At 55.3% G+C, this 11,700-nt stretch overlaps 1 non-coding gene across 1 annotated transcript; it reads left to right on the top strand.

Annotated features, from left to right (window-relative positions):
- The first annotated feature begins 3,625 nt into the window (after positions 1-3,625).
- Positions 3,626-3,697, top strand: TRNAP-AGG (transfer RNA proline (anticodon AGG)). The gene has a single exon. It is a non-coding gene; the product is annotated as a tRNA-Pro (tRNA).
- Positions 3,698-11,700: the final 8,003 nt, after the last annotated feature.

The raw sequence follows: 11,700 nt of genomic DNA, 5'->3' as shown, positions 1-11,700 counted from the left end.
TCCTAATGATGGGGAAGTTTGGTATTTACATGAGAGTAGCGATCCAGGAAATGTAAAGACACGGGCTACAACCTGCACAGAGATCCGGTCCGCCACAGCTGCTAGTTTGGAGGGGCAGCACGCCGTCTGCCCCTGCTCTGGTCATTCTACCTTTCCTAGCCGTAAAAAACTCCCGCCTGGACCGGTTGGTACACAGAGACTAACAGATCAATAATATTCCACCGTGCAAATTCATCTACTAAGCCTCCCTTGTTTGGAGTACGTTGGGTGTGTGGAGAGAAGGCAGACTGAAGTTTGCCTGTTTCGTGGAGTGGATCCTGCTACTTAGCCTGGTTAGAGCCTCCTGTGTTGTATCGAGACCACCTTCCCTCTGGACGGTTGCGTAACGTGCGAGACGCCAAGGATACTGTTGCCCGGTCTCGACCCCTTCCTTGGAAAGCGCTTAACGATTGGACCGGAGCTTGTGCCACCGCCTTTTTTGCTGGCGGAGGGGCCGCTCACCGCATAGGAGAGGGTGTGATGAGACCACAGGGAGTGTTAGACCTCACCTCTAATACCACTGCTGAGGCCCTCATAGATCTGGCTCCTGAGCAAAAGCAAATAAGACAATGGTTCTTCAAAATAGAACGGCCCTGGACATCTTGCTGGCCTCGCAAGGAGGAACATGTGCCTTAATAGGACACGAATGTTGTGTATATATCCCTGATGTTTATAATGCCACCTGGGAAAGAGCACAGCACCTCAAAGAGATTGCAAAGGATCATGGAGGAAAGCGACTGAACTGAAGCTTTTAGAGGAGTGATTTATTCAGCTGGTTGCCTGATATAGGTGGGTGGCTACATAATTTGCCTAAAAGTGCTGTTGTTGTTATTGGTGAGCTTTTATTGCTTTATGCACTCGTAAGGTGTAGATATTATGTGGGTGCTCTACTATGTAAAAAAAAGCCCCAAGGTTAAAAGGCCCTATCATCTAATGAACCCTAGATACATAAATAAATATGTGTCCCAAGAGTCCCCTCTTCGGGTCCTCTAGGGACAGAGGAAGGATTGATATAAATGATGTTTGGGAGCAGGCCCAAAGGCCAACAAAGAAAAATACTGCTGAGAGGCCACAAACAGGATAATCATGAAGCTCTCTGTGTGCAGGATGACATCTGGACTGTGAGTTGATAAATAGGAATGGTACAAACTGAACCTACCTTGAACCCACTAGCATAAGTAATGGTGCTGAAAAGAAAGTTGCATGTTTGATGATGAGGAAGATGCTTATGGGGAAGAATTGCTCAAAGCCTATTATTGTGTAGCTGTAAAAATTAACTAACAAGACCATAGATAATAAGTGTAAAAATTATCTACAAAGCAGACTTAGTGCTTCAAAGACACAGCTGAAACAATCAAAGATGCCGTCCTCCTCCCTATCACTTAACATTTCAAAACCAGTATGTGGCCAAAAGCCCGTTTGAACTAATTAGAAGTTTTCTCACACTAACCTGGTATCTTGCTTTCTCTTACAGTGGGAAATTCCCACCTACTGTATCATGTCATGCGCACCAGAAGTTTTTAACTAACCATAGAGGTTGAGCCAATTAAGTGTAGAATCTGTGACACAAAACTGTCTATATGAACTTGCTGACTTCTTATCAAGGGGGGCTGGTTCTTGGAGGAGACGGGCTGCTCTTTGTTGTTGTGTGCATGCTTCAGTAAAGAGCTTTGAGATAAGAACTTGCTGGTGTTGCCTGTCTCTTGCGGTCAGACAATGGACCTGGGAAGTTGGGGTTCGAGTCCCTGACACGGGCCACTGGCTCTGAGGCCAGTGGATGGGCCCCTGGGCTCCATACTGGAAGCAAAAGGAGGGCCCCAAGCCCCAAGATTAAGGAGCTAGAGCCTTGGAGTCAAACCCTATCCAGTAGGTTTAAAGTGGTAGGCCTAGCTAAAGAAAGACAGGGGGGCACGGCCTGTGGTGGCTGAGAACCCCAACATAGAACTACAGTAGGCACTCTCCCGCTTGTAAAAATATCTGTATAAAATTTACATCAAGACGTGGCAGACGAGAAAAGTGGAATACAGGACAAAAGATAGGAGGGAAACATTAAGGGATTTCAAGGGCGCCCCACCCCCCATAGGATGCAGATAGCAAATAAGTGAAAAAAATGCTGCTGGGGAGGGCAACTACTAGGCCAAGCTACGTGCCTCATTGTGCCAGGCCCGAAACCACAGTTCAGGAAGCTGAAGCCAGCCTTCCCCCTTCCTGAAAAACACCTGCAAGCCTGGGGCAATGCTGTCATCACCTGGGCACTGGTCTCCTACACAGCTGTGTGCAGCATGGGGATACACGCAAATGCTGTGAATCTTGGGGTGCTTTGTCCACAGTAATATTTTTGGGTGCTTCTTTCAGTCTGAAGCATCCCAAGATAGCATCAGGAGAAGCTGAAGCAGAATAGACAGGAAAAAAAAAAACTTTGCTGGCCAGGGAAGGTACAGAAGGCCACCCTGCTCAGCACCAGTGAGGCAGGTGACTTGGCCTAGTAGTGCCCCCTACTGTGCCACCACAGAGACTGCTCTTGGTGTCCTCCCTCCATGTGTGGTCTCTGCGGTGTGGCTGGGCAGGGTGCCCAGAGGTGGGGGCTGCTTCTTGTTCTTTGTCCATGGTGTGCCCAACCCCAGGTGGCCCCGGCTGCCAGAACAGTGAGCTGCTGTTGCCACAAATAGGGCCTCAGCTTCTTCTCAACTTGTTTCCAGTGCTCAGTGGAGTCCTGGGCCTGCCTGGACACCCCACGCACACAGAGATGCTCTTATTGATAACTGAGATCTAGAAACACACACGGAGGACAGGTATGCTGTGCCCACCAGAAACAGGTGCATTGCAGCCCCTGCGGCCCTGACCCATGCCACAGCTTGGGCTACCTCTGTCAGGCACTCACCAAAAACCACTGCCTGCAAAGGGTCATTGCACTAGGCAGGGAGAATCAAGCCGTGCCCTGGTAGGACTTAAACCCACAACTTCCCATGCATCCTGCAAGTTGGGAGAAAGCTTTTGGGTTTGTCTAGTGCTTCTCTCTTTGCATGGACGGCCTGGTGGGATGGGCAGCAGGAGGATCAGGCATGGGACAGCTGCCAACTTGGCTGGGACCTTGCGGGGCGCAGAGCAGAGTTGTGGAGAAGCCTTTCCCCTGGAGGCTCCCTACTCAAGGGGTGTGATTCTTGCACTGGGTGTAAGAGGTCTGGAACCATGAGTGCCATGGCTTTTCCCTCTCCAGGCACTGACAGCTCATGGTGGCTGTAGTTTACCCAATGAATCTTTGCAGGTGTTTCCCTCCCCTGTGCCCAGGCTCCTCCTTGTGTGGCTACTGGGCTAAATTTCCCCTTGGATTTGAGCCCCTTCTTCCTTTAGGTGGGTAAGCACCGGGTCCTGGAAGGTCCCACAGTGAGCAGGGAAGATGGGTGTGAATCAGGCCCCAAGCTACCTGCCAGCAGGGGATGGATCTCAGCCCAATGTGGCCTTAGCAAAGCTCTTGGCACAGCTGGAAACCACAGAGCTAATGAGAAGCATGTGTGTGGTTGGGGAAAAGTCCAGACCTGCTAGTGCTGCTGTTGAGAGAACATCTGGGAAACAGCTGCACACAGCTGGCTCGTTGGTCTAGGGGTATGATTCTCGCTTAGGGTGCGAGAGGTCCCGGGTTCAAATCCCGGACGAGCCCTTTTTGCCATCGGTTTTACGGTTGGACTTGCCTGCAGCCACCCCAAGACCAGACTCTGCCTGGCCCAGGCTCATAAAGCTGGAAGGGAAATGGCTGCAGTGCCAGCAGGGCATACCTTGAAGCGATCCGGAGTTCATATGGGTTGTGAAGGAGGCTTGTCCCTTGCTCTCCCCAGCCCAGGGCAGCACTTTGTGCTTGTGGCCAGCACAAGCAATCCTGCCCATGGTCCTGGCTTCCCCAGTGCAGAGGTCCTGAAATTCCTTCCCCCTTTGGAGGGGAACAGCCTTGTCCCGGGAAATCCTGCAGTGCTGCTTGGTCTGGGATTGTCAATGATCTCGTAGAGACTGGCAGTTCACACCGCGTTATCGTGAAGGACATCAAATAGTCCCCTCAAAAGGGATAATCACCTCCCAGACCCAGGACTCTCCTGGAGACGTGGCTCTTCCCTCTGTGTCCTCAGCACAGCTATGGACAGGGCTGGAAACCACAAGCCCTGATGACAGCCTCGGGGGTGGCAGAGTTTTCCAGCCCTGCCTACCTCTACGTGGAGACAGTGGCTTTGGCAGGGTGCATCCAGCTGGCTGCTTGGGCTGGGGCTGTGATTCTTGCTTATGCTGGCAGAGATCCCACTTTTAAATCCCAGATGGGCCCCCTTTTCCTTTCCCCTCAGGCTCTGAGCTGCCTGTATCCGGCCCAGGGAAAGTGCCTGCCCCCATGCTGGCTGGGGGGAGCAGGGAAGGGTTCAAGCCCCTCTCAGGTCAGACAGGGTGATCCTGGCTGGAGACAACAGCTAGTTGTGGGTCCCTGGCACTTTCTAGGGCCCCACCACCACCCTGCAGCAGTGCTGTGTGTGAGCAACCTGCGGGTCTGCCAGCTGTTGTCTCAGACCACAGTTCTGGTTTGGATGCCGGTGGTCCTGTGTTTGAATCCCTTCTCATCACGGTGAGACCTTTCAGGCTGTTGTGGGTGAACCTTCTTGGCCGGCGTGCCAGGCCTCCTTTCCCTTACCACGTCTGCTGCTCTGCGTTCTGCTTCCTGCCCTGTTTCTCATGGCACTGCCTCTCCCCTCCCTGATCTTCCACATGCTACACACAGAGCCTGCCCTTGCTGCCTGCCGAGTCAGCTCCCCCTGTCCCCGAACAAGGTGATGTCCCTCCAGACAATGAGGCTGAAAGCCAGGAGGGATCTTAGCAGCAAACCTGGCCAAGCCAGAACCCGGCACAAGGGTGCAAGCAGCATTCCAGAGTTGGGGCCGTAGACGGGGGCTCTGGGACACTCTACAGATGTGGTACACGTGGGATGTGCAGCAGTATCCCAATGGAGAGAGGCGCAGCGGGGCTGCACATGTGGTATGTCCTGGACATGTGAAGCCAAAACTGCTCCCCAAGGGAACCTGCTGACCCAGCTGAGGCAGCATCAGCTCCGTGTTGCTCTGTGCACCTTGGAGCCTCTGTCCCAGTGTGGAGCTGGGCCCAAGATGCATCCAGTCTGGGCTGGGGGGGAACAGACACTTTCCCCGAGCTGGTCTGCTTGGGACTTCGATCGCTGCGTGCTTTCCTTGGGGGGGTCTCAGGGTGATTCTGCCCTGGCTGCAGTAAGAGCCCAGTGCTGCTCTGTCTGTGCTTGGAGGGGACAGGCTAGGATGGGCAGCCTGGAGGACTGGGCATCTGTAGGCCAGGCAGGGGCTGTTGGGGTTGGAACAGCGAGAAGAGCGGCTGCTTCTCCTGCCTGGGGACACACTGGGGCTGGGGCCAGGCCTGGGCAGCACTCCTTTGTCCTGGCCAGCCCTTGGATCAGGGCACGCTGCTTGCTTGTGCCTGTAGCAAGGCTGCTCCTTGTGCAGCTGCTGGGCTACATCCCCCTGGTTTGCCGTCTCTTCCTCTTTGGAGGGGCCTGGAGGGTCCCACAGGCAGGAGGGAAGCTGGGCGAGAATCAGGCCCTGCCCTGCCTTCTGGCAGGGATGGGGCTCAGCCCACGTATGCTTAGCGGAGCTGCGGGCAGGGCTGGAAACCACAGAGCTAATGACAGCCTGGGGGTGAGGAGAAGTTTCCAGCCCTGCTGGCATCTGTTCTTGAAAACAGCTGGAAAAAATATATGACATCATTGGTCTAGGGGTATGAGCCCCACTTAGGGTGTGAGAGGGCCTAGGTTCAAATCCTGGATAAGCCTGTTTTTGCCTAGTCTTACCTTCACACTACTCAGGCCTGTGCCCTCTGCTCTCAGCCTTGGCCTCTACCCAGCCCGGCCCTGTAGGAATGCTCCCCGTGTTTCTGGCTCTTTCCAGGGTCTGAGGAAGGGAAAAGGGCAGCTGCAGCAGCACGGTGGGGCAGCTCCTGCCCTTCCCATTCCAAGCGGTCAGTGTCCAGCTAAGTTCTGGGTAGGGGATAGCCTTGTTTCATAGCCGGGAGAATGTGAAAGGAGCCGCAGGCTGCATGGGCTCTGGGGGCCATGGCTACTGCATTGGATGGCCAAGCAGAAGGCTGCTGGTTCAAGCCAGCCTGGCTTGGGGTTAACAGGGGAGGAGGGGTGGCATGGGCAGGGCATCAGGGCAGGGCATTCTCAGCCCTGGGGGAGGCTCCTCCAGCCCCTGCCACTCCTTTCCACCAGCCTTGGAGCCAGCAGTGCAACCAAGGCAGGAGCAAAGGGCAGGAGAGATCTGTCACTGTCTTTCCAGGGGCCAGACCTGCTGCTGCCACCAGGAGCTGAGCGAGAGCTGAGCTGGGGAGTCTTACCTGCAGGCAGTGAGCCCTGCCACTACCCGGGCACTTACATCTGTACAGGGCAAAGCAAGACACTGGAGGCACATTCAAGAATTGCTCCCAGGACATCCTGCCCCTAAAGCAAGTATCACACCCTGCCACCAAGCCACACAAGGATGGAGCCTGAGCTCTGCCAGTAGCTCCCACCAGCGCTCCAGAAGCAGGTCCCCACACTCCATCCAGGTTGCCTTAGGCCCCAGCACATAGATGGATGGGGGCTCCTTAGGGCACCAGACCCCTGTGCCAAGAGCAGGATCTCCGATATCCACTCCCCCCTACACTGCAGGGGGATCCAGCCTAGGGAAGAGCATCCCCCCACTCCAGTGCACAGGGAGCCTGCCCCATGGCTAGAAAGCATAGCACACAAACCAGGTAGAGTGGGGAGATTGCGGTGGCCAATGTCCTGCTGCTACAAAGGTTAAACTAGGGGGGAGCAGTCCTCTCCCTACAGGGGAAGGCCAACCTCCACCCAGTCTGTACCAGTCTGCCTATGGGGTAAAATTTTTACTTGAGCCCAAATTTGCTGATTGGGCTGACTCAGCTGGGACTCTCCAGGTTTTTGTTGGATGGCAAAAAGCTATCCCTGATGGGTCGCAAGAGAAAGGGGTGGGAGGGTGGAGGATTCCTTCCCAGCCCCATGCAGCAAGACCCAGCAAGTGGGGACATGGTGTCTTTGGGGCTGGATCCTGGCACGTGGGGGCCCAATCTGGGCTTTCAGGGCTGGGTGGAGGCAGCTTGGGACCAGATCCTTGTACATGTGACCTGATCCCTCAGAGCCAAAAAGTTGAGCACTGCTGATCTAGCGGTATGATGCTTGCTTTGTGTGCAAGGTCCCAGCTAAGCCTAGCTCTGCTCCTTTGTGGATTGATCCCAGCCTGGGGACCCCTGTCCTGTCGACAGCATCCATCCAACCAGCCTGTAGGACTGCCAGGGGGGACTCACAAATGGTACCAAAGAGTGGCACCAAAGGGTGGAACCGAGGGCAGAAGAGTTGTAATTGCATGGCCGTTGCCTGAAGCTGCTTCAGCCGCTAAGGGTCAAAGACACTGGAGGGATGGAGCATGACCTTGAAGCCTGTCCTGCCCGACTTGCAGAGCAGGATCTTGAACTATTCCCCTACCTGAATCAGACCCCCCCTACCCACTTCACCTTTTTATTCCCATTGGCCCTGGCCTGCAGCCCAGGCAATGCCCCTGCGCAGTAGACCTTCATGCTCATCCAGTAGACCCAGAACTCCTCTGAAACAGCCAGGCCATGGGCAGTCACTTCATGAGTTACTGGAGGCAGGCTGAGTGGCAGAAAGCCACCTTGGTTTCTCCCCAAAATCTCTGCCCTGCGACAATGTGATTAGATGGGCCAGCACAGAGGAGTCACACCTCAGCCTGTCGCTTTAGGTAACCTGAGCTGGCTCCAGTCCTGGGGGGGGGAACCTGCTCCCTCTGCCCATGGGACTGGCATCCGCCACCTGGGTGAGGGGCATCTACCTGGGGGGCTGGGATCAGCCCAGGAACAGGTGATGTATTTCAAATTGGTTGGCTGACAGCCGGCTGGGGCTGGCCTCCACCAGACCAGGTGAATGAGGTCACGGGGGCTATTTAGGTTGGGGGGGGGGGAAGGAGGCTCTCTCTCTTCGGCCATGAGGTGAAGCAGCAGCCATGCGGGGGACACAGAGGAGCACGACCATCTAAAACTGGCTCTCTCCCCCAAACTCACGAGCTAGAAACCGCCTGCTTTCAGAGGGGAATTGCACCAGCCTTTGGAAGATGCTTGTGAGTAAGCTACTCAATCTGAGTAGATATCTAGCAGGCAGTAACACAGATGCGTGACCAAAAGGCTACCTCAGCCACACTGTTTGCTCTCTAGGATTTCTAAGATATTGCTCAACCCTGTACCCTAGTTTCCCCTACCCCTGTAATCAATAAAGTTCTCCTTTGTGACCGGGGTGGGAGACTTATTGAGGGGTGGGTCTAAATTATGCCCAAGAGACCCCTTAGGTCTGCGCACTAAGGGAGACTTTCCTTCTTGCCCCCTGACTTGGGGAAGTGCCCCCAGTGCCTGTACCGGATCGAGTACTCGTCGGACTATTAGGCCTGTGTTTCCCCGAGGACACAGGGCCGAGGCAGTCCCTTCTCGGGCTGGTGGGGGCACGTTACCCCCAGACTAGCGAGTGTGCTCCGGGAGAGGGGTCGGCCGAGCATAAGGCACCCTAGGGAGATATTCAGAGCCTGGAAGGTGGTCAGGCGCAGGGAGGTGGGCGGCTCAACGCAGGAGCGCCCCCTACTGGCCCACCACAGGCTGAGGGTATCCACTGCAGTCCTAGTCGTCCAGCTGAGGGTTGAGGCTCTGTCATGGTCAAGGGGGATGTTACATCCCATAGACATTGGGGCTGGAAGGGACCTCAGGAGATCGAGTCCAGCCCCCTGCCCAAAGGGCACGAAGGCAGCTGGGGTCACAGGATCCCAGCAAGATAAGCATCCAATTTACTCTTGAAGGTGTTCGATGTAGGTGTTTGAACCACCTCCGCTGGCAGACTGTTCCAGACCTTGGGGGCTCGGACAGGAAAGAAATTCTTCCTTATGTCCAGCCTGAAACAGTCTTGCAGGAGTTTGTGACCGTTCGACCTCGTCATCCCTTGGGGCGCTCTGGTGAACAAAACGTTCCCCCAGATCCTGGTGGTCACCCCTGAGAAACTTATAGGTGACCATCAGATCACCCCTGAGCCTGCGCTTTTCCAGGCTAAAGAGTCCCATGGCTCTCAGCCTGTCGTTGTAAGATCTGTTTTCCTGACCTCTGACGATGCACATGGCTCTCCACTGGACTCTCTCAAGCTTCTCCACATCCTTTTAGAACAGAGCCAGGAGCCTTAACCATAGCAGGGCAGGGACAGGTGAGTCTGGGATCAGGCAGGGGCAAGGCAGAGATGCAGGAGCTCACCCAGGAGTGTGTTGCAAGTCCCAGAGGTTTTAGAGTTGCCTTGCTGGGGCTTAGGGTTCCCTAGGGCCCTCCTGGTCACCTGGCTCCTCTTCTATGTCCTCATGGGAGAGGTCAGGCTGTGCTGGGCTGGTGCCTGGCTGCATTTTGTTGCTGCCTGCTGACTCGGTTGCTTTGGGTTTGAATCCCTGTGGTCATCATAACAGTGGCCTGCACACCCCTGGTGTGCCAGGGGTGATGAAGCCTTGCTAGTCCCTGCAGTGTCTTTCCCAGCACAGGTCGGACAATGGCATGGCCCTGTGTTTAAATTGCACCTGGGCTTGTGATAGGTGTAGGATGGGGGGGTCCAGCCCAAGGGTTCTGAGGAGCAGGACCCGGAGAGCACGATGGGCCCCAGGGTACAGGTAGCCCTTCCCTCTCCCTTCCACAAGCCACACAGCGAAGAAGTGGGTCTCTCCCCCTGCACCACAATGGGCTCAGTTGGGGGCTGCACTGGAGTGGGGGGATGCTCTTCCCTAGGCTGGATCCCCCTGTAGTGTAGGGGGGAGTGGATATTGGAGATCCTGCTCTTGGCACAGGGGGTCTGGTGCCCTAAGGAGCCCCCATCTATCTATGTGCTGGGGCCTACGGCAACGTGGATGGAGTGTGGGGACCTGCTTCTGGAGCACTGGTGGGAACTACTGGCAGAGCCCAGGCTCCATCCTTGTGTGGCTTGCTGGTAGGGTGTGATACTTGCTTTAGGGGCAGGATGTCCTGGGAGCAATTCTTGAATGTGCCTCCAGTGTCTTCATAGTTTCATAGTAGCTAGAGTCGGAAGGGACCTAGGTAGATCATCTAGTCCGACCCCCTGCCTTAGCAGGAAAGAGCACCGGGGTCAGATGACCCCGGCAAGGTGCTCATCTAACTTCCTTTTAAAAATCCCCAGGCTAGGAGCCTGCACCACTTCCCCTGGAAGCTGGTTCCAGGCCCTAGCCACCCTGACTGTGAAGTAGCGCCTCCTAATATCTAATCTAAACTTACCCTCCGCCAGTTTGTGACCGTTATTCCTGGTCACTCCTGGCAGCGCACGGGGGAACAGGGACTCCCCCAATACCTGCTGATCCCCCCTGACCAGTTTGTAGCAGGCCACAAGGTCCCCCCTTAACCTTCTCTTGTGGAGGCTAAACAGGTTCAGGTCCCGTAGCCTATCCTCATAAGGCCTGCCCTGCTGACCCCTGATCATACGAGTGGCCCTCCTCTGAACTCTTTCCATATTGTCCACATCCCTCTTGAAGTGTGGCGCCCAGAACTGGACGCAGTACTCCAGCTGCGGCCTGACCAGTGCCGCATAGAGGGGGAGGATCACCTCCCTGGACCTGCTCGAGATGCATCTGTGGATGCATGATAGGGTACGATTGGCCTTCTTGACTGCCTCCCCGCACTGCCGGCCCATGTTCATCGTGGAGTCAATGACGACTCCAAGATCCTTTTCCGTCTCCGTGCTGGCAAGAGGAGAGTTCCCCAACCTGTAAGTGTGGTGCCGGTTCTTCCTCCCCATGTGCAACACCTTGCACTTATCAGTGTTAAACCCCATCCTATTCTCATCCGCCCACCGTTGCAACCTGTCAAGGTCAGCTTGTAGCCTATTGCACCCTTCTAGTGCACCCACATCCCCCCACATCTTAGTGTCATCAGCAAACTTGAACAGGGTGCTTTCTACCCCCTCATCCAAGTCACTGATGAAGATGTTGAACAGTGCAGGCCCGAGGACCGAGCCCTGCGGAACCCCACTGCCCACATCCTTCCAGGTCGAGAAGAACCCATCCACTACCACCCTCTGGGTGCGGCCCTCCAACCAGTTGGCGACCCATTTGACCGTGTGGGCATCGACACCACAGTCTCCCAGCTTTTTGATGAGGACAGGGTGAGAGACAGTGTCGAAAGCCTTCCGGAAGTCCAAAAAGACTACATCCACAGCAACCCCTGCGTCTAATGATTTGGTGACCTGATCGTAAAAGGCCACCAGGTTGGTCTTGCTTTGCCCTGTACAGATGTAAGTGCCCAGATAGTGGCAGGGCTCACTGCCTGCAGGTAAGACTCCCCAGCTCAGCTCTCGCTCAGCTCCTAGTGGCAGCAGCAGCTCTGGCTCCTGGAAAGACAGTGACAGATCTCTCCTGCCCTTTGCTCCTGCCTTGGTTGCACTGCTAGCTCCAAGGCTGGTGGAAGGGAGTGGCAGGGGCTGGAGGAGCCTCCCCCGGGGCCGAGAAAGCCCTGTCCTGCCCATGCCCGTGTCAATGCCATGGCATTCCACTTTACATAGTTTGGGTAGGTCTG

This window comes from Crocodylus siamensis, chromosome 4 (genome assembly GCF_052110815.1).
Source record: "Crocodylus siamensis isolate JL-2025a chromosome 4, ASM5211081v1, whole genome shotgun sequence".
NCBI classification, from domain to species: Eukaryota; Metazoa; Chordata; order Crocodylia; family Crocodylidae; genus Crocodylus; species Crocodylus siamensis.
The sequence above is the reverse complement of the archived record's forward strand: the minus strand, read 5'-3'. Positions and strand labels throughout refer to the sequence as shown.